General features: G+C 34.8%; 2 non-coding genes across 2 annotated transcripts; both read left to right on the top strand.

Moving 5' to 3' along the window:
• The first annotated feature begins 1,242 nt into the window (after positions 1-1,242).
• TRNAN-AUU (transfer RNA asparagine (anticodon AUU)) lies at positions 1,243-1,316 on the top strand. Its single transcript has one exon. It is a non-coding gene; the product is annotated as a tRNA-Asn (tRNA).
• A 13,960-nt stretch (positions 1,317-15,276) lies between these two features.
• TRNAN-AUU (transfer RNA asparagine (anticodon AUU)) lies at positions 15,277-15,350 on the top strand. The gene has a single exon. It is a non-coding gene; the product is annotated as a tRNA-Asn (tRNA).
• The last annotated feature ends 6,087 nt before the right edge of the window (positions 15,351-21,437 follow it).

Below are 21,437 nucleotides of genomic sequence, written 5' to 3' on the forward strand. Positions count from 1 at the left end.
TTAATATTTTTCTAGGAAACGTTCTAGATGTATGCTTATTAGCCTTTGTCAGTATGTACTGTTTGCAAAGTGTCTCGGTGGCGCAATCGGTTAGTGTGTTTGGCTATTAACCAAAAGGTTGGTGGTTCAATCCCACCCAGGGACGTAATTGACCTTGTGATCAGATTTTGGTGATATTTAAGTAGACAAGTCAAAATTTCAAACCCCCTCTTATTGTGTAGGGTACCTGGCCTTCTCTGATGTAATCAGAGTTAGATTTGATTCAGTGATTTTATAAAAAAACAGCTAGGAAGCACAATTTAGCAGTGGGTTGCAGAGAAAAAAAATATGCTGGCAGAAAAATCCAATTGAGTGATTAAACAGCTCTTCATTTTCTGGAATTTATTTTTATGCTAACAAATTTGTTCTCTGAAAAGTGTCCACAAAGCCAAGTCTCTGATTAACACCTTTGTAAGGATGGTTTTTCACCTATTACTAAATTAAACTTGCTTCATTGGAAAGGCAGCAAGATGCATCCTCATTTCAATGTCTACTGAAATAATACAGGTTGACACCAGGAAACATTAAAGCCACTGCATCCTTGCTGCTTTCTCATGTGGAAGTCTGTTTAATGTGAAAACAAGGTGATATCTAATTAGCACACAGGTAAGGAATTACGAAAATCTTTATTTAAGGGTGAAGATGTTTCTCACAAAATTGTTGCCCCAATGCATCATTGAAATTCAAGCTGGAAAGATGATTTTAATATATCACTTGTACATTTTGTATTGCTCTTCTGGTGACAATGTAGTTTTTTTGTCAATTACCATTTTAATAACAGGGTAAAGAAAATTAAGTGGATTTTTGAAAGAAAACTATACTGTCAATATACTATTAAAACAAATTAAAATGGTAAAAGTTATTGTACTTTAAGTAAAAATAAAAGAGCCAAAATATCAATCCCAGTTTTGGATTACTTTAATTAACAAACAAAAAAATGCATATAGCAGAGGATAGTTTCAATCTGCCTACCTCTGGGTTATGGGCCCAGCATGCTTCCATTGCAGTACTCTGCTGCACATGTAAGTGCAAGAGATCCAGAAGCACTCACTTATCATGGGAAAGTACCAATGTGTTTCTTCGTTGGTTGATGGAAGAAACATCTTACAAAAACTCTCCAGATTATTGACTTTTTAAAGTTTTTCTAGGAAACGTTTTAGATGAATGCTTATTAGCCTTTGTCAGTATGGACTTTTGCAAAGTGTCTCTGTGGCGCAATCGGTTAGTGTGTTTGGCTATTAACCAAAAGGTTGGTGGTTCAATCCCACCCAGGGACGTAATTAACCTTGTGATCAGATTTTGGTGATATTTAAGTAGACAAGTCAAAATTTCAAACCTCCTCTTATGGTGTAGGGTACATGGCCTTCTCTGATGTAATCAGAGTTAGATTTGATTCAGTGATTTTATAAAAAACAGCTAGGAAGCACAATTTAGCAGTGGGTTGCAGAGAAAAAAAATATGCTGGCAGAAAAATCCAATCAAGTGATTAAACAGCTCTTCATTTTCTGGCTTTATTTTTATGCTAACAAATTTGTTCTCTGAAAAGTGTCCACAAAGCCAAGTCTCTGATTAACACCTTTGTAAGGATGGTTTTTCACCTATTACTAAATTAAACTTGCTTCATTGGAAAGGCAGCAAGATGCATCCTCATTTCAATGTCTACTGAAATAATACAAGTTGACACCAGGAAACATTAACGCCACTGCATCCTTGCTGCTTTCTCATGTGGAAGTCTGTTTAATGTGAAAACAAGGTGATATCTAATTAGCACACAGGTAAGGAATTAAGAAAATCTTTATTTAAGGGTGAAGATGTTTCTCACAAAATTGTTGACCCAATGCAACATTGAAATTCAAGCTGGAAAGATGATTTTAATATATCACTTGTACATTTTGGATTGCTCTTCTGGTGACAATGTAGTTTGTTTTTGTCAATTACCATTTTAATAATAGGGTAAAGAAAATGAAGTGGATTTTTGAAAGAAAGCAATACTGTCAATATACTATTAAAACAAATTAAAATGGTAAAAGTTATTGTACTTTAAGTAAAAATAAAAGAGACAAAATATCAATCCCAGTTTTGGATTACTTTAATTAACAAAAAAAAAAATGCATATAGCAGAGGATAGTTTCAATCTGCCTACCTCTGGGTTATGGGCCCAGCATGCTTCCATTGCAGTACTCTGCTGCACATGTAAGTTCAAGAGATCCTGAAGCACTCACTCATCATGGGAAAGTACCAATGTGTTTCTTCGTTGGTTGATGGAAGAAACATCTTACAAAAACTCTCCAGATTATTGACTTTTGAAAGTTTTTCTAGGAAACGTTTTAGATGAATGCTTATTAGCCTTTGTCAGTATGGACTTTTGCAAAGTGTCTCTGTGGCGCAATCAGTTAGTATGTACGGCTATTAACCATAAGGTTGGTGGTTCAATCCCACCCAGGGACCTAATTGACCTTGTTATCAGATTTTTGTGATCTTTAAGTAGACAAGTCAAAATTTCAAACCCCCTGTTATGGTGTAGGGTACCTGGCCTTCTCTGATGTAATCAGAGTTAGATTTGATTCAGTGATTTTATAAAAACAGCTAGGAAGCACAATTTAGCAGTGGGTTGCAGAGAAAAAAAATATGCTGGCAGAAAAATCCAATTGAGTGATTAAACAGCTCTTTATTTTCTGGCTTTATTTTTATGCTAACAAATTTGTTCTCTGAAAAGTGTCCACAAAGCCAAGTCTCTGATTAACACCTTTGTAAGGATGGTTTTTCACCTATTACTAAATTAAACTTGCTTCATTGGAAAGGCAGCAAGATGCATCCTCATTTCAATGTCTACTGAATTAATACAGGTTGACACCAGGAAACATTAACGCCACTGCATCCTTGCTGCTTTCTCTTGTGGAAGTCTGTTTAATGTGAAAACAAGGTGATATCTAATTAGCACACAGGTAAGGAATTAAGAAAATCTTTATTTAAGGGTGAAGATGTTTCTCACAAAATCGTTGCCCCAATGCATCATTGAAATTCAAGCTGGAAAGATGATTTTAATATATCACTTGTACATTTTGTATTGCTCTTCTGGTGACAATGTAGTTTGTTTTTGTCAATTACCATTTTAATAATAGGGTAAAGAAAATTAAGTGGATTTTTGAAAGAAAACAATACTGTCAATATACTATTAAAACAAATTAAAATGGTAAAAGTTATTGTACTTTAAGTAAAAATAAAAGAGCCAAAATATCAATCCCAGTTTTGGATTACTTTAATTAACAAACAAAAAAATGCATATAGCAGAGGATAGTTTCAATCTGCCTACCTCTGGGTTATGGGCCCAGCATGCTTCCATTGCTGTACTCTGCTGCACATGTAAGTGCAAGAGATCCTGAAGCACTCACTCATCATGGGAAAGTACCAATGTGTTTCTTCGTTGGTTGATAGAAGAAACATCTTACAAAAACTCTCCAGATTATTGACTTTTTTAAGTTTTTCTAGGAAACGTTTTAGATGAATGCTTATTAGCATTTGTCAGTATGTGCTTTTGCAAAGTGTCTCTGTGGCGCAATCAGTTAGTGTGTACGGCTATTAACCAAAAGGTTGGTGGTTCAATCCCACCCAGGGACGTAATTGACCTTGTTATCAGATTTTGGTGATCTTTAAGTAGACAAGTCAAATTTCATACCCCCTGTTATGGTGTAGGGTACCTGGCCTTCTCTGATGTAATCAGAGTTAGATTTGATTCAGTGATTTTATAAAAACATCTAGGAAGCACAATTTAGCAGTGGGTTGCAGAGAAAAAGAAATATGCTGGCAAAAAAATCAAATTGCGTGATTAAACAGCTCTTCATTTTCTGGCTTTATTTTTATGCTAACAAATTTGTTCTCTGAAAAGTGTCCACAAAGCCAAGTCTCTGATTAACACCTTTGTAGGGATGGTTTTTCACCTATTACTAAATTAAACTTGCTTCATTGGAAAGGCAGCAAGATGCATCCTCATTTCAATGTCTACTGAAATAATACAGGTTGACACCAGGAAACATTAACGCCACTGCATCCTTGCTGCTTTCTCATGTGGAAGTCTGTTTAATGTGAAAACAAGGTGATATCTAATTAGCACACAGGTAAGGAATTAAGAAAATCTTTATTTAAGGGTGAAGATGTTTCTCACAAAATTGTTGACCCAATGCAACATTGAAATTCAAGCTGGAAAGATGATTTTAATATATCACTTGTACATTTTGTATTGCTCTTCTGGTGACAATGTAGTTTGTTTTTGTCAATTACCATTTTAATAATAGGGTAAAGAAAATGAAGTGGATTTTTGAAAAAAAACAATACTGTCAATATACTATTAAAACAAATTAAAATGGTAAAAGTTATTGTACTTTAAGTAAAAATAAAAGAGACAAAATATCAATCCCAGTTTTGGATTACTTTAATTAACAAAAAAAAATGCATATAGCAGAGGATAGTTTCAATCTGCCTACCTCTGGGTTATGGGCCCAGCATGCTTCCATTGCAGTACTCTGCTGCACATGTAAGTGCAAGAGATCCTGAAGCACTCACTCATCATGGGAAAGTACCAATGTGTTTCTTCGTTGGTTGATGGAAGAAACATCTTACAAAAACTCTCCAGATTATTGACTTTTGAAAGTTTTTCTAGGAAACGTTTTAGATGAATGCTTATTAGCCTTTGTCAGTATGTGCTTTTGCAAAGTGTCTCTGTGGCGCAATCAGTTAGTGTGTACGGCTATTAACCAAAAGGTTGGTGATTCAATCCCACCCAGGGACCTAATTGACCTTGTTATCAGATTTTGGTGATCTTTAAGTAGACAAGTCAAAATTTCAAACCCCCTGTTATGGTGTAGGGTACCTGGCCTTCTCTGATGTAATCAGAGTTAGATTTGATTCAGTGATTTTATAAAAACAGCTAGGAAGCACAATTTAGCAGTGGGTTGCAGAGAAAAAAAATATGCTGGCAGAAAAATCCAATTGAGTGATTAAACAGCTCTTCATTTTCTGGCTTTATTTTTATGCTAACAAATTTGTTCTCTGAAAAGTGTCCACAAAGCCAAGTCTCTGATTAACACCTTTGTAAGGATGGTTTTTCACCTATTACTAAATTAAACTTGCTTCATTGGAAAGGCAGCAAGATGCATCCTCATTTCAATGTCTACTAAAATAATACAAGTTGACACCAGGAAACATTAACGCCACTGCATCCTTGCTGCTTTCTCATGTGGAAGTCTGTTTAATATGAAAACAAGGTGATATCTAATTAGCACACAGGTAAGGAATTAAGAAAATCTTTATTTAAGGGTGAAGATGTTTCTCACAAAATCGTTGCCCCAATGCATCATTGAAATTCAAGCTGGAAATGTGATTTTAATATATCACTTGTACATTTTGTATTGCTCTTCTGGTGACAATGTAGTTTGTTTTTGTCAATTACCATTTTAATAATAGGGTAAAGAAAATGAAGTGGATTTTTGAAAGAAAACAATACTGTCAATATACTATTAAAACAAATTAAAATGGTAAAAGTTATTGTACTTTAAGTAAAAATAAAAGAGACAAAATATCAATCCCAGTTTTGGATTACTTTAATTAACAAAAAAAAAATGCATATAGCAGAGGATAGTTTCAATCTGCCTACCTCTGGGTTATGGGCCCAGCATGCTTCCATTGCAGTACTCTGCTGCACATGTAAGTTCAAGAGATCCTGAAGCACTCACTCATCATGGGAAAGTACCAATGTGTTTCTTCGTTGGTTGATGTAAGAAACATCTTACAAAAACTCTCCAGATTATTGACTTTTTAAAGTTTTTCTAGGAAACGTTTTAGATGAATGCTTATTAGCCTTTGTCAGTATGGACTTTTGCAAAGTGTCTCTGTGGCGCAATCAGTTAGTATGTACGGCTATTAACCAAAAGGTTGGTGGTTCAATCCCACCCAGGGACCTAATTGACCTTGTTATCAGATTTTGGTGATCTTTAAGTAGACAAGTCAAAATTTCAAACCCCCTGTTATGGTGTAGGGTACCTGGCCTTCTCTGATGTAATCAGAGTTAGATTTGATTCAGTGATTTTATAAAAACAGCTAGGAAGCACAATTTAGCAGTGGGTTGCAGAGAAAAAAAATATGCTGGCAGAAAAATCCAATTGAGTGATTAAACAGCTCTTTATTTTCTGGCTTTATTTTTATGCTAACAAATTTGTTCTCTGAAAAGTGTCCACAAAGCCAAGTCTCTGATTAACACCTTTGTAAGGATGGTTTTTCACCTATTACTAAATTAAACTTGCTTCATTGGAAAGGCAGCAAGATGCATCCTCATTTCAATGTCTACTGAAATAATACAGGTTGACACCAGGAAACATTAACGCCACTGCATCCTTGCTGCTTTCTCATGTGGAAGTCTGTTTAATGTGAAAACAAGGTGATATCTAATTAGCACACAGGTAAGGAATTAAGAAAATCTTTATTTAAGGGTGAAGATGTTTCTCACAAAATCGTTGCCCCAATGCATCATTGAAATTCAAGCTGGAAAGATGATTTTAATATATCACTTGTACATTTTGTATTGCTCTTCTGGTGACAATGTAGTTTGTTTTTGTCAATTACCATTTTAATAATAGGGTAAAGAAAATTAAGTGGATTTTTGAAAGAAAACAATACTGTCAATATACTATTAAAACAAATTAAAATGGTAAAAGTTATTGTACTTTAAGTAAAAATAAAAGAGCCAAAATATCAATCCCAGTTTTGGATTACTTTAATTAACAAACAAAAAAATGCATATAGCAGAGGATAGTTTCAATCTGCCTACCTCTGGGTTATGGGCCCAGCATGCTTCCATTGCTGTACTCTGCTGCACATGTAAGTGCAAGAGATCCTGAAGCACTCACTCATCATGGGAAAGTACCAATGTGTTTCTTCGTTGGTTGATAGAAGAAACATCTTACAAAAACTCTCCAGATTATTGACTTTTTTAAGTTTTTCTAGGAAACGTTTTAGATGAATGCTTATTAGCATTTGTCAGTATGTGCTTTTGCAAAGTGTCTCTGTGGCGCAATCAGTTAGTGTGTACGGCTATTAACCAAAAGGTTGGTGGTTCAATCCCACCCAGGGACGTAATTGACCTTGTTATCAGATTTTGGTGATCTTTAAGTAGACAAGTCAAATTTCATACCCCCTGTTATGGTGTAGGGTACCTGGCCTTCTCTGATGTAATCAGAGTTAGATTTGATTCAGTGATTTTATAAAAACATCTAGGAAGCACAATTTAGCAGTGGGTTGCAGAGAAAAAGAAATATGCTGGCAAAAAAATCAAATTGCGTGATTAAACAGCTCTTCATTTTCTGGCTTTATTTTTATGCTAACAAATTTGTTCTCTGAAAAGTGTCCACAAAGCCAAGTCTCTGATTAACACCTTTGTAGGGATGGTTTTTCACCTATTACTAAATTAAACTTGCTTCATTGGAAAGGCAGCAAGATGCATCCTCATTTCAATGTCTACTGAAATAATACAGGTTGACACCAGGAAACATTAACGCCACTGCATCCTTGCTGCTTTCTCATGTGGAAGTCTGTTTAATGTGAAAACAAGGTGATATCTAATTAGCACACAGGTAAGGAATTAAGAAAATCTTTATTTAAGGGTGAAGATGTTTCTCACAAAATTGTTGACCCAATGCAACATTGAAATTCAAGCTGGAAAGATGATTTTAATATATCACTTGTACATTTTGTATTGCTCTTCTGGTGACAATGTAGTTTGTTTTTGTCAATTACCATTTTAATAATAGGGTAAAGAAAATGAAGTGGATTTTTGAAAAAAAACAATACTGTCAATATACTATTAAAACAAATTAAAATGGTAAAAGTTATTGTACTTTAAGTAAAAATAAAAGAGACAAAATATCAATCCCAGTTTTGGATTACTTTAATTAACAAAAAAAAATGCATATAGCAGAGGATAGTTTCAATCTGCCTACCTCTGGGTTATGGGCCCAGCATGCTTCCATTGCAGTACTCTGCTGCACATGTAAGTGCAAGAGATCCTGAAGCACTCACTCATCATGGGAAAGTACCAATGTGTTTCTTCGTTGGTTGATGGAAGAAACATCTTACAAAAACTCTCCAGATTATTGACTTTTGAAAGTTTTTCTAGGAAACGTTTTAGATGAATGCTTATTAGCCTTTGTCAGTATGTGCTTTTGCAAAGTGTCTCTGTGGCGCAATCAGTTAGTGTGTACGGCTATTAACCAAAAGGTTGGTGATTCAATCCCACCCAGGGACCTAATTGACCTTGTTATCAGATTTTGGTGATCTTTAAGTAGACAAGTCAAAATTTCAAACCCCCTGTTATGGTGTAGGGTACCTGGCCTTCTCTGATGTAATCAGAGTTAGATTTGATTCAGTGATTTTATAAAAACAGCTAGGAAGCACAATTTAGCAGTGGGTTGCAGAGAAAAAAAATATGCTGGCAGAAAAATCCAATTGAGTGATTAAACAGCTCTTCATTTTCTGGCTTTATTTTTATGCTAACAAATTTGTTCTCTGAAAAGTGTCCACAAAGCCAAGTCTCTGATTAACACCTTTGTAAGGATGGTTTTTCACCTATTACTAAATTAAACTTGCTTCATTGGAAAGGCAGCAAGATGCATCCTCATTTCAATGTCTACTAAAATAATACAAGTTGACACCAGGAAACATTAACGCCACTGCATCCTTGCTGCTTTCTCATGTGGAAGTCTGTTTAATATGAAAACAAGGTGATATCTAATTAGCACACAGGTAAGGAATTAAGAAAATCTTTATTTAAGGGTGAAGATGTTTCTCACAAAATCGTTGCCCCAATGCATCATTGAAATTCAAGCTGGAAATGTGATTTTAATATATCACTTGTACATTTTGTATTGCTCTTCTGGTGACAATGTAGTTTGTTTTTGTCAATTACCATTTTAATAATAGGGTAAAGAAAATGAAGTGGATTTTTGAAAGAAAACAATACTGTCAATATACTATTAAAACAAATTAAAATGGTAAAAGTTATTGTACTTTAAGTAAAAATAAAAGAGACAAAATATCAATCCCAGTTTTGGATTACTTTAATTAACAAAAAAAAAATGCATATAGCAGAGGATAGTTTCAATCTGCCTACCTCTGGGTTATGGGCCCAGCATGCTTCCATTGCAGTACTCTGCTGCACATGTAAGTTCAAGAGATCCTGAAGCACTCACTCATCATGGGAAAGTACCAATGTGTTTCTTCGTTGGTTGATGTAAGAAACATCTTACAAAAACTCTCCAGATTATTGACTTTTTAAAGTTTTTCTAGGAAACGTTTTAGATGAATGCTTATTAGCCTTTGTCAGTATGGAATTTTGCAAAGTGTCTCTGTGGCGCAATCAGTTAGTATGTACGGCTATTAACCAAAAGGTTGGTGGTTCAATCCCACCCAGGGACCTAATTGACCTTGTTATCAGATTTTGGTGATCTTTAAGTAGACAAGTCAAAATTTCAAACCCCCTGTTATGGTGTAGGGTACCTGGCCTTCTCTGATGTAATCAGAGTTAGATTTGATTCAGTGATTTTATAAAAACAGCTAGGAAGCACAATTTAGCAGTGGGTTGCAGAGAAAAAAAATATGCTGGCAGAAAAATCCAATTGAGTGATTAAACAGCTCTTTATTTTCTGGCTTTATTTTTATGCTAACAAATTTGTTCTCTGAAAAGTGTCCACAAAGCCAAGTCTCTGATTAACACCTTTGTAAGGATGGTTTTTCACCTATTACTAAATTAAACTTGCTTCATTGGAAAGGCAGCAAGATGCATCCTCATTTCAATGTCTACTGAAATAATACAGGTTGACACCAGGAAACATTAACGCCACTGCATCCTTGCTGCTTTCTCATGTGGAAGTCTGTTTAATGTGAAAACAAGGTGATATCTAATTAGCACACAGGTAAGGAATTAAGAAAATCTTTATTTAAGGGTGAAGATGTTTCTCACAAAATCGTTGCCCCAATGCATCATTGAAATTCAAGCTGGAAAGATGATTTTAATATATCACTTGTACATTTTGTATTGCTCTTCTGGTGACAATGTAGTTTGTTTTTGTCAATTACCATTTTAATAATAGGGTAAAGAAAATTAAGTGGATTTTTGAAAGAAAACAATACTGTCAATATACTATTAAAACAAATTAAAATGGTAAAAGTTATTGTACTTTAAGTAAAAATAAAAGAGCCAAAATATCAATCCCAGTTTTGGATTACTTTAATTAACAAACAAAAAAATGCATATAGCAGAGGATAGTTTCAATCTGCCTACCTCTGGGTTATGGGCCCAGCATGCTTCCATTGCTGTACTCTGCTGCACATGTAAGTGCAAGAGATCCTGAAGCACTCACTCATCATGGGAAAGTACCAATGTGTTTCTTCGTTGGTTGATAGAAGAAACATCTTACAAAAACTCTCCAGATTATTGACTTTTTTAAGTTTTTCTAGGAAACGTTTTAGATGAATGCTTATTAGCATTTGTCAGTATGTGCTTTTGCAAAGTGTCTCTGTGGCGCAATCAGTTAGTGTGTACGGCTATTAACCAAAAGGTTGGTGGTTCAATCCCACCCAGGGACGTAATTGACCTTGTTATCAGATTTTGGTGATCTTTAAGTAGACAAGTCAAATTTCATACCCCCTGTTATGGTGTAGGGTACCTGGCCTTCTCTGATGTAATCAGAGTTAGATTTGATTCAGTGATTTTATAAAAACATCTAGGAAGCACAATTTAGCAGTGGGTTGCAGAGAAAAAGAAATATGCTGGCAAAAAAATCAAATTGCGTGATTAAACAGCTCTTCATTTTCTGGCTTTATTTTTATGCTAACAAATTTGTTCTCTGAAAAGTGTCCACAAAGCCAAGTCTCTGATTAACACCTTTGTAGGGATGGTTTTTCACCTATTACTAAATTAAACTTGCTTCATTGGAAAGGCAGCAAGATGTATCCTCATTTCAATGTCTACTGAAATAATACAGGTTGACACCAGGAAACATTAACGCCACTGCATCCTTGCTGCTTTCTCATGTGGAAGTCTGTTTAATGTGAAAACAAGGTGATATCTAATTAGCACACAGGTAAGGAATTAAGAAAATCTTTATTTAAGGGTGAAGATGTTTCTCACAAAATTGTTGACCCAATGCAACATTGAAATTCAAGCTGGAAAGATGATTTTAATATATCACTTGTACATTTTGTATTGCTCTTCTGGTGACAATGTAGTTTGTTTTTGTCAATTACCATTTTAATAATAGGGTAAAGAAAATGAAGTGGATTTTTGAAAAAAAACAATACTGTCAATATACTATTAAAACAAATTAAAATGGTAAAAGTTATTGTACTTTAAGTAAAAATAAAAGAGACAAAATATCAATCCCAGTTTTGGATTACTTTAATTAACAAAAAAAAAAATGCATATAGCAGAGGATAGTTTCAATCTGCCTACCTCTGGGTTATGGGCCCAGCATGCTTCCATTGCAGTACTCTGCTGCACATGTAAGTGCAAGAGATCCTGAAGCACTCACTCATCATGGGAAAGTACCAATGTGTTTCTTCGTTGGTTGATGGAAGAAACATCTTACAAAAACTCTCCAGATTATTGACTTTTGAAAGTTTTTCTAGGAAACGTTTTAGATGAATGCTTATTAGCCTTTGTCAGTATGTGCTTTTGCAAAGTGTCTCTGTGGCGCAATCAGTTAGTGTGTACGGCTATTAACCAAAAGGTTGGTGGTTCAATCCCACCCAGGGACCTAATTGACCTTGTTATCAGATTTTGGTGATCTTTAAGTAGACAAGTCAAAATTCCAAACCCCCTGTTATGGTGTAGGGTACCTGGCCTTCTCTGATGTAATCAGAGTTAGATTTGATTCAGTGATTTTATAAAAACAGCTAGGAAGCACAATTTAGCAGTGGGTTGCAGAGAAAAAAAATATGCTGGCAGAAAAATCCAATTGAGTGATTAAACAGCTCTTCATTTTCTGGCTTTATTTTTATGCTAACAAATTTGTTCTCTGAAAAGTGTCCACAAAGCCAAGTCTCTGATTAACACCTTTGTAAGGATGGTTTTTCACCTATTACTAAATTAAACTTGCTTCATTGGAAAGGCAGCAAGATGCATCCTCATTTCAATGTCTACTAAAATAATACAAGTTGACACCAGGAAACATTAACGCCACTGCATCCTTGCTGCTTTCTCATGTGGAAGTCTGTTTAATATGAAAACAAGGTGATATCTAATTAGCACACAGGTAAGGAATTAAGAAAATCTTTATTTAAGGGTGAAGATGTTTCTCACAAAATCGTTGCCCCAATGCATCATTGAAATTCAAGCTGGAAATGTGATTTTAATATATCACTTGTACATTTTGTATTGCTCTTCTGGTGACAATGTAGTTTGTTTTTGTCAATTACCATTTTAATAATAGGGTAAAGAAAATGAAGTGGATTTTTGAAAGAAAACAATACTGTCAATATACTATTAAAACAAATTAAAATGGTAAAAGTTATTGTACTTTAAGTAAAAATAAAAGAGACAAAATATCAATCCCAGTTTTGGATTACTTTAATTAACAAAAAAAAAATGCATATAGCAGAGGATAGTTTCAATCTGCCTACCTCTGGGTTATGGGCCCAGCATGCTTCCATTGCAGTACTCTGCTGCACATGTAAGTTCAAGAGATCCTGAAGCACTCACTCATCATGGGAAAGTACCAATGTGTTTCTTCGTTGGTTGATGTAAGAAACATCTTACAAAAACTCTCCAGATTATTGACTTTTTAAAGTTTTTCTAGGAAACGTTTTAGATGAATGCTTATTAGCCTTTGTCAGTATGGACTTTTGCAAAGTGTCTCTGTGGCGCAATCAGTTAGTATGTACGGCTATTAACCAAAAGGTTGGTGGTTCAATCCCACCCAGGGACGTAATTAACTTTGTGATCAGATTTTGGTGATATTTAAGTAAACAAGTCAAAATTTCAAACCTCCTCTTATGGTGTAGGGTACATGGCCTTCTCTGATGTAATCAGAGTTAGATTTGATTCAGTGATTTTATAAAAAACAGCTAGGAAGCACAATTTAGCAGTGGGTTGCAGAGAAAAAAAATATGCTGGCAGAAAAATCCAATCGAGTGATTAAACAGCTCTTCATTTTCTGGCTTTATTTTTATGCTAACAAATTTGTTCTCTGAAAAGTGTCCACAAAGCCAAGTCTCTGATTAACACCTTTGTAAGGATGGTTTTTCACCTATTACTAAATTAAACTTGCTTCATTGGAAAGGCAGCAAGATGCATCCTCATTTCAATGTCTACTGAAATAATACAAGTTGACACCAGGAAACATTAACGCCACTGCATCCTTGCTGCTTTCTCATGTGGAAGTCTGTTTAATGTGAAAACAAGGTGATATCTAATTAGCACACAGGTAAGGAATTAAGAAAATCTTTATTTAAGGGTGAAGATGTTTCTCACAAAATTGTTGACCCAATGCAACATTGAAATTCAAGCTGGAAAGATGATTTTAATATATCACTTGTACATTTTGTATTGCTCTTCTGGTGACAATGTAGTTTGTTTTTGTCAATTACCATTTTAATAATAGGGTAAAGAAAATGAAGTGGATTTTTGAAAGAAAGCAATACTGTCAATATACTATTAAAACAAATTAAAATGGTAAAAGTTATTGTACTTTAAGTAAAAATAAAAGAGACAAAATATCAATCCCAGTTTTGGATTACTTTAATTAACAAAAAAAAAAATGCATATAGCAGAGGATAGTTTCAATCTGCCTACCTCTGGGTTATGGGCCCAGCATGCTTCCATTGCAGTACTCTGCTGCACATGTAAGTTCAAGAGATCCTGAAGCACTCACTCATCATGGGAAAGTACCAATGTGTTTCTTCGTTGGTTGATGGAAGAAACATCTTACAAAAACTCTCCAGATTATTGACTTTTGAAAGTTTTTCTAGGAAACGTTTTAGATGAATGCTTATTAGCCTTTGTCAGTATGGACTTTTGCAAAGTGTCTCTGTGGCGCAATCAGTTAGTATGTACGGCTATTAACCATAAGGTTGGTGGTTCAATCCCACCCAGGGACCTAATTGACCTTGTTATCAGATTTTTGTGATCTTTAAGTAGACAAGTCAAAATTTCAAACCCCCTGTTATGGTGTAGGGTACCTGGCCTTCTCTGATGTAATCAGAGTTAGATTTGATTCAGTGATTTTATAAAAACAGCTAGGAAGCACAATTTAGCAGTGGGTTGCAGAGAAAAAAAATATGCTGGCAGAAAAATCCAATTGAGTGATTAAACAGCTCTTTATTTTCTGGCTTTATTTTTATGCTAACAAATTTGTTCTCTGAAAAGTGTCCACAAAGCCAAGTCTCTGATTAACACCTTTGTAAGGATGGTTTTTCACCTATTACTAAATTAAACTTGCTTCATTGGAAAGGCAGCAAGATGCATCCTCATTTCAATGTCTACTGAAATAATACAGGTTGACACCAGGAAACATTAACGCCACTGCATCCTTGCTGCTTTCTCATGTGGAAGTCTGTTTAATGTGAAAACAAGGTGATATCTAATTAGCACACAGGTAAGGAATTAAGAAAATCTTTATTTAAGGGTGAAGATGTTTCTCACAAAATCGTTGCCCCCATGCATCATTGAAATTCAAGCTGGAAAGATGATTTTAATATATCACTTGTACATTTTGTATTGCTCTTCTGGTGACAATGTAGTTTGTTTTTGTCAATTACCATTTTATTATAGGGTAAAGAAAATTAAGTGGATTTTTGAAAGAAAACAATACTGTCAATATACTATTAAAACAAATTAAAATGGTAAAAGTTATTGTACTTTAAGTAAAAATAAAAGAGCCAAAATATCAATCCCAGTTTTGGATTACTTTAATTAACAAACAAAAAAATGCATATAGCAGAGGATAGTTTCAATCTGCCTACCTCTGGGTTATGGGCCCAGCATGCTTCCATTGCAGTACTCTGCTGCACATGTAAGTGCAAGAGATCCTGAAGCACTCACTTATCATGGGAAAGTACCAATGTGTTTCTTCGTTGGTTGATGGAAGAAACATCTTACAAAAACTCTCCAGATTATTGACTTTTTAAAGTTTTTCTAGGAAACGTTTTAGATGAATGCTTATTAGCCTTTGTCAGTATGGACTTTTGCAAAGTGTCTCTGTGGCGCAATCGGTTAGTGTGTTTGGCTATTAACCAAAAGGTTGGTGGTTCAATCCCACCCAGGGACGTAATTAACCTTGTGATCAGATTTTGGTGATATTTAAGTAGACAAGTCAAAATTTCAAACCTCCTCTTATGGTGTAGGGTACATGGCCTTCTCTGATGTAATCAGAGTTAGATTTGATTCAGTGATTTTATAAAAAACAGCTAGGAAGCACAATTTAGCAGTGGGTTGCAGAGAAAAAAAATATGCTGGCAGAAAAATCCAATCGAGTGATTAAACAGCTCTTCATTTTCTGGCTTTATTTTTATGCTAACAAATTTGTTCTCTGAAAAGTGTCCACAAAGCCAAGTCTCTGATTAACACCTTTGTAAGGATGGTTTTTCACCTATTACTAAATTAAACTTGCTTCATTGGAAAGGCAGCAAGATGCATCCTCATTTCAATGTCTACTGAAATAATACAAGTTGACACCAGGAAACATTAACGCCACTGCATCCTTGCTGCTTTCTCATGTGGAAGTCTGTTTAATGTGAAAACAAGGTGATATCTAATTAGCACACAGGTAAGGAATTAAGAAAATCTTTATTTAAGGGTGAAGATGTTTCTCACAAAATTGTTGACCCAATGCAACATTGAAATTCAAGCTGGAAAGATGATTTTAATATATCACTTGTACATTTTGTATTGCTCTTCTGGTGACAATGTAGTTTGTTTTTGTCAATTACCATTTTAATAATAGGGTAAAGAAAATGAAGTGGATTTTTGAAAGAAAGCAATACTGTCAATATACTATTAAAACAAATTAAAATGGTAAAAGTTATTGTACTTTAAGTAAAAATAAAAGAGACAAAATATCAATCCCAGTTTTGGATTACTTTAATTAACAAAAAAAAAAATGCATATAGCAGAGGATAGTTTCAATCTGCCGACCTCTGGGTTATGGGCCCAGCATGCTTCCATTGCAGTACTCTGCTGCACATGTAAGTTCAAGAGATCCTGAAGCACTCACTCATCATGGGAAAGTACCAATGTGTTTCTTCGTTGGTTGATGGAAGAAACATCTTACAAAAACTCTCCAGATTATTGACTTTTGAAAGTTTTTCTAGGAAACGTTTTAGATGAATGCTTATTAGCCTTTGTCAGTATGGACTTTTGCAAAGTGTCTCTGTGGCGCAATCAGTTAGTATGTACGGCTATTAACCATAAGGTTGGTGGTTCAATCCCACCCAGGGACCTAATTGACCTTGTTATCAGATTTTTGTGATCTTTAAGTAGACAAGTCAAAATTTCAAACCCCCTGTTATGGTGTAGGGTACCTGGCCTTCTCTGATGTAATCAGAGTTAGATTTGATTCAGTGATTTTATAAAAACAGCTAGGAAGCACAATTTAGCAGTGGGTTGCAGAGAAAAAAAATATGCTGGCAGAAAAATCCAATTGAGTGATTAAACAGCTCTTTATTTTCTGGCTTTATTTTTATGCTAACAAATTTGTTCTCTGAAAAGTGTCCACAAAGCCAAGTCTCTGATTAACACCTTTGTAAGGATGGTTTTTCACCTATTACTAAATTAAACTTGCTTCATTGGAAAGGCAGCAAGATGCATCCTCATTTCAATGTCTACTGAATTAATACAGGTTGACACCAGGAAACATTAACGCCACTGCATCCTTGCTGCTTTCTCTTGTGTAAGTCTGTTTAATGTGAAAACAAGGTGATATCTAATTAGCACACAGGTAAGGAATTAAGAAAATCTTTATTTAAGGGTGAAGATGTTTCTCACAAAATCGTTGCCCCAATGCATCATTGAAATTCAAGCTGGAAAGATGATTTTAATATATCACTTGTACATTTTGTATTGCTCTTCTGGTGACAATGTAGTTTGTTTTTGTCAATTACCATTTTAATAATAGGGTAAAGAAAATTAAGTGGATTTTTGAAAGAAAACAATACTGTCAATATACTATTAAAACAAATTAAAATGGTAAAAGTTATTGTACTTTAAGTAAAAATAAAAGAGCCAAAATATCAATCCCAGTTTTGGATTACTTTAATTAACAAACAAAAAAATGCATATAGCAGAGGATAGTTTCAATCTGCCTACCTCTGGGTTATGGGCCCAGCATGCTTCCATTGCTGTACTCTGCTGCACATGTAAGTGCAAGAGATCCTGAAGCACTCACTCATCATGGGAAAGTACCAATGTGTTTCTTCGTTGGTTGATAGAAGAAACATCTTACAAAAACTCTCCAGATTATTGACTTTTTTAAGTTTTTCTAGGAAACGTTTTAGATGAATGCTTATTAGCATTTGTCAGTATGTACTTTTGCAAAGTGTCTCTGTGGCGCAATCAGTTAGTGTGTACGGCTATTAACCAAAAGGTTGGTGGTTCAATCCCACCCAGGGACGTAATTGACCTTGTTATCAGATTTTGGTGATCTTTAAGTAGACAAGTCAAATTTCATACCCCCTGTTATGGTGTAGGGTACCTGGCCTTCTCTGATGTAATCAGAGTTAGATTTGATTCAGTGATTTTATAAAAACATCTAGGAAGCACAATTTAGCAGTGGGTTGCAGAGAAAAAGAAATATGCTGGCAAAAAAATCAAATTGCGTGATTAAACAGCTCTTCATTTTCTGGCTTTATTTTTATGCTAACAAATTTGTTCTCTGAAAAGTGTCCACAAAGCCAAGTCTCTGATTAACACCTTTGTAGGGATGGTTTTTCACCTATTACTAAATTAAACTTGCTTCATTGGAAAGGCAGCAAGATGTATCCTCATTTCAATGTCTACTGAAATAATACAGGTTGACACCAGGAAACATTAACGCCACTGCATCCTTGCTGCTTTCTCATGTGGAAGTCTGTTTAATGTGAAAACAAGGTGATATCTAATTAGCACACAGGTAAGGAATTAAGAAAATCTTTATTTAAGGGTGAAGATGTTTCTCACAAAATTGTTGACCCAATGCAACATTGAAATTCAAGCTGGAAAGATGATTTTAATATATCACTTGTACATTTTGTATTGCTCTTCTGGTGACAATGTAGTTTGTTTTTGTCAATTACCATTTTAATAATAGGGTAAAGAAAATGAAGTGGATTTTTGAAAAAAAACAATACTGTCAATATACTATTAAAACAAATTAAAATGGTAAAAGTTATTGTACTTTAAGTAAAAATAAAAGAGACAAAATATCAATCCCAGTTTTGGATTACTTTAATTAACAAAAAAAAAATGCATATAGCAGAGGATAGTTTCAATCTGCCTACCTCTGGGTTATGGGCCCAGCATGCTTCCATTGCAGTACTCTGCTGCACATGTAAGTGCAAGAGATCCTGAAGCACTCACTCATCATGGGAAAGTACCAATGTGTTTCTTCGTTGGTTGATGGAAGAAACATCTTACAAAAACTCTCCAGATTATTGACTTTTGAAAGTTTTTCTAGGAAACGTTTTAGATGAATGCTTATTAGCCTTTGTCAGTATGGACTTTTGCAAAGTGTCTCTGTGGCGCAATCAGTTAGTATGTACGGCTATTAACCATAAGGTTGGTGGTTCAATCCCACCCAGGGACCTAATTGACCTTGTTATCAGATTTTGGTGATCTTTAAGTAGACAAGTCAACATTTCAAACCCCCTGTTATGGTTTAGGGTACCTGGCCTTCTCTGATGTAATCAGAGTTAGATTTGATTCAGTGATTTTATAAAAACAGCTAGGAAGCACAATTTAGCAGTGGGTTGCAGAGAAAAAAAATATGCTGGCAGAAAAATCCAATTGAGTGATTAAACAGCTCTTCATTTTCTGGCTTTATTTTTATGCTAACAAATTTGTTCTCTGAAAAGTGTCCACAAAGCCAAGTCTCTGATTAACACCTTTGTAAGGATGGTTTTTCACCTATTACTAAATTAAACTTGCTTCATTGGAAAGGCAGCAAGATGCATCCTCATTTCAATGTCTACTAAAATAATACAAGTTGACACCAGGAAACATTAACGCCACTGCATCCTTGCTGCTTTCTCATGTGGAAGTCTGTTTAATATGAAAACAAGGTGATATCTAATTAGCACACAGGTAAGGAATTAAGAAAATCTTTATTTAAGGGTGAAGATGTTTCTCACAAAATCGTTGCCCCAATGCATCATTGAAATTCAAGCTGGAAATGTGATTTTAATATATCACTTGTACATTTTGTATTGCTCTTCTGGTGACAATGTAGTTTGTTTTTGTCAATTACCATTTTAATAATAGGGTAAAGAAAATGAAGTGGATTTTTGAAAGAAAACAATACTGTCAATATACTATTAAAACAAATTAAAATGGTAAAAGTTATTGTACTTTAAGTAAAAATAAAAGAGACAAAATATCAATCCCAGTTTTGGATTACTTTAATTAACAAAAAAAAAATGCATATAGCAGAGGATAGTTTCAATCTGCCTACCTCTGGGTTATGGGCCCAGCATGCTTCCATTGCAGTACTCTGCTGCACATGTAAGTTCAAGAGATCCTGAAGCACTCACTCATCATGGGAAAGTACCAATGTGTTTCTTCGTTGGTTGATGGAAGAAACATCTTACAAAAACTCTCCAGATTATTGACTTTTGAAAGTTTTTCTAGGAAACGTTTTAGATGAATGCTTATTAGCCTTTGTCAGTATGGACTTTTGCAAAGTGTCTCTGTGGCGCAATCAGTTAGTATGTACGGCTATTAACCAAAAGGTTGGTTGTTCAATCCCACCCAGGGACCTAATTGACCTTGTTATCAGATTTTGGTGATCTTTAAGTAGACAAGTCAAAATTTCAAACCCCCTGTTATGGTGTAGGGTACCTGGCCTTCTCTGATGTAATCAGAGTTAGATTTGATTCAGTGATTTTATAAAAACAGCTAGGAAGCACAATTTAGCAGTGGGTTGCAGAGAAAAAAAATATGCTGGCAGAAAAATCCAATTGAGTGATTAAACAGCTCTTTATTTTCTGGCTTTATTTTTATGCTAACAAATTTGTTCTCTGAAAAGTGTCCACAAAGCCAAGTCTCTGATTAACACCTTTGTAAGGATGGTTTTTCACCTATTACTAAATTAAACTTGCTTCATTGGAAAGGCAGCAAGATGCATCCTCATTTCAATGTCTACTGAAATAATACAGGTTGACACCAGGAAACATTAACGCCACTGCATCCTTGCTGCTTTCTCATGTGGAAGTCTGTTTAATGTGAAAACAAGGTGATATCTAATTAGCACACAGGTAAGGAATTAAGAAAATCTTTATTTAAGGGTGAAGATGTTTCTCACAAAATTGTTGACCCAATGCAACATTGAAATTCAAGCTGGAAAGATGATTTTAATATATCACTTGTACATTTTGTATTGCTCTTCTGGTGACAATGTAGTTTGTTTTTGTCAATTACCATTTTAATAATAGGGTAAAGAAAATGAAGTGGATTTTTGAAAAAAAAACAATACTGTCAATATACTATTAAAACAAATTAAAATGGTAAAAGTTATTGTACTTTAAGTAAAAATAAAAGAGACAAAATATCAATCCCAGTTTTGGATTACTTTAATTAACAAAAAAAAAATGCATATAGCAGAGGATAGTTTCAATCTGCCTACCTCTGGGTTATGGGCCCAGCATGCTTCCATTGCAGTACTCTGCTGCACATGTAAGTGCAAGAGATCCTGAAGCACTCACTCATCATGGGAAAGTACCAATGTGTTTCTTCGTTGGTTGATGGAAGAAACATCTTACAAAAACTCTCCAGATTATTGACTTTTGAAAGTTTTTCTAGGAAACGTTTTAGATGAATGCTTATTAGCCTTTGTCAGTATGGACTTTTGCAAAGTGTCTCTGTGGCGCAATCAGTTAGTATGTACGGCTATTAACCATAAGGTTGGTGGTTCAATCCCACCCAGGGACCTAATTGACCTTGTTATCAGATTTTGGTGATCTTTAAGTAGACAAGTCAAAATTTCAAACCCCCTGTTATGGTTTAGGGTACCTGGCCTTCTCTGATGTAATCAGAGTTAGATTTGATTCAGTGATTTTATAAAAACAGCTAGGAAGCACAATTTAGCAGTGGGTTGCAGAGAAAAAAAATATGCTGGCAGAAAAATCCAATTGAGTGATTAAACAGCTCTTCATTTTCTGGCTTTATT

Source organism: Pseudophryne corroboree, unplaced genomic scaffold (assembly GCF_028390025.1).
Source record: "Pseudophryne corroboree isolate aPseCor3 unplaced genomic scaffold, aPseCor3.hap2 scaffold_1796, whole genome shotgun sequence".
NCBI classification, from domain to species: Eukaryota; Metazoa; Chordata; class Amphibia; order Anura; family Myobatrachidae; genus Pseudophryne; species Pseudophryne corroboree.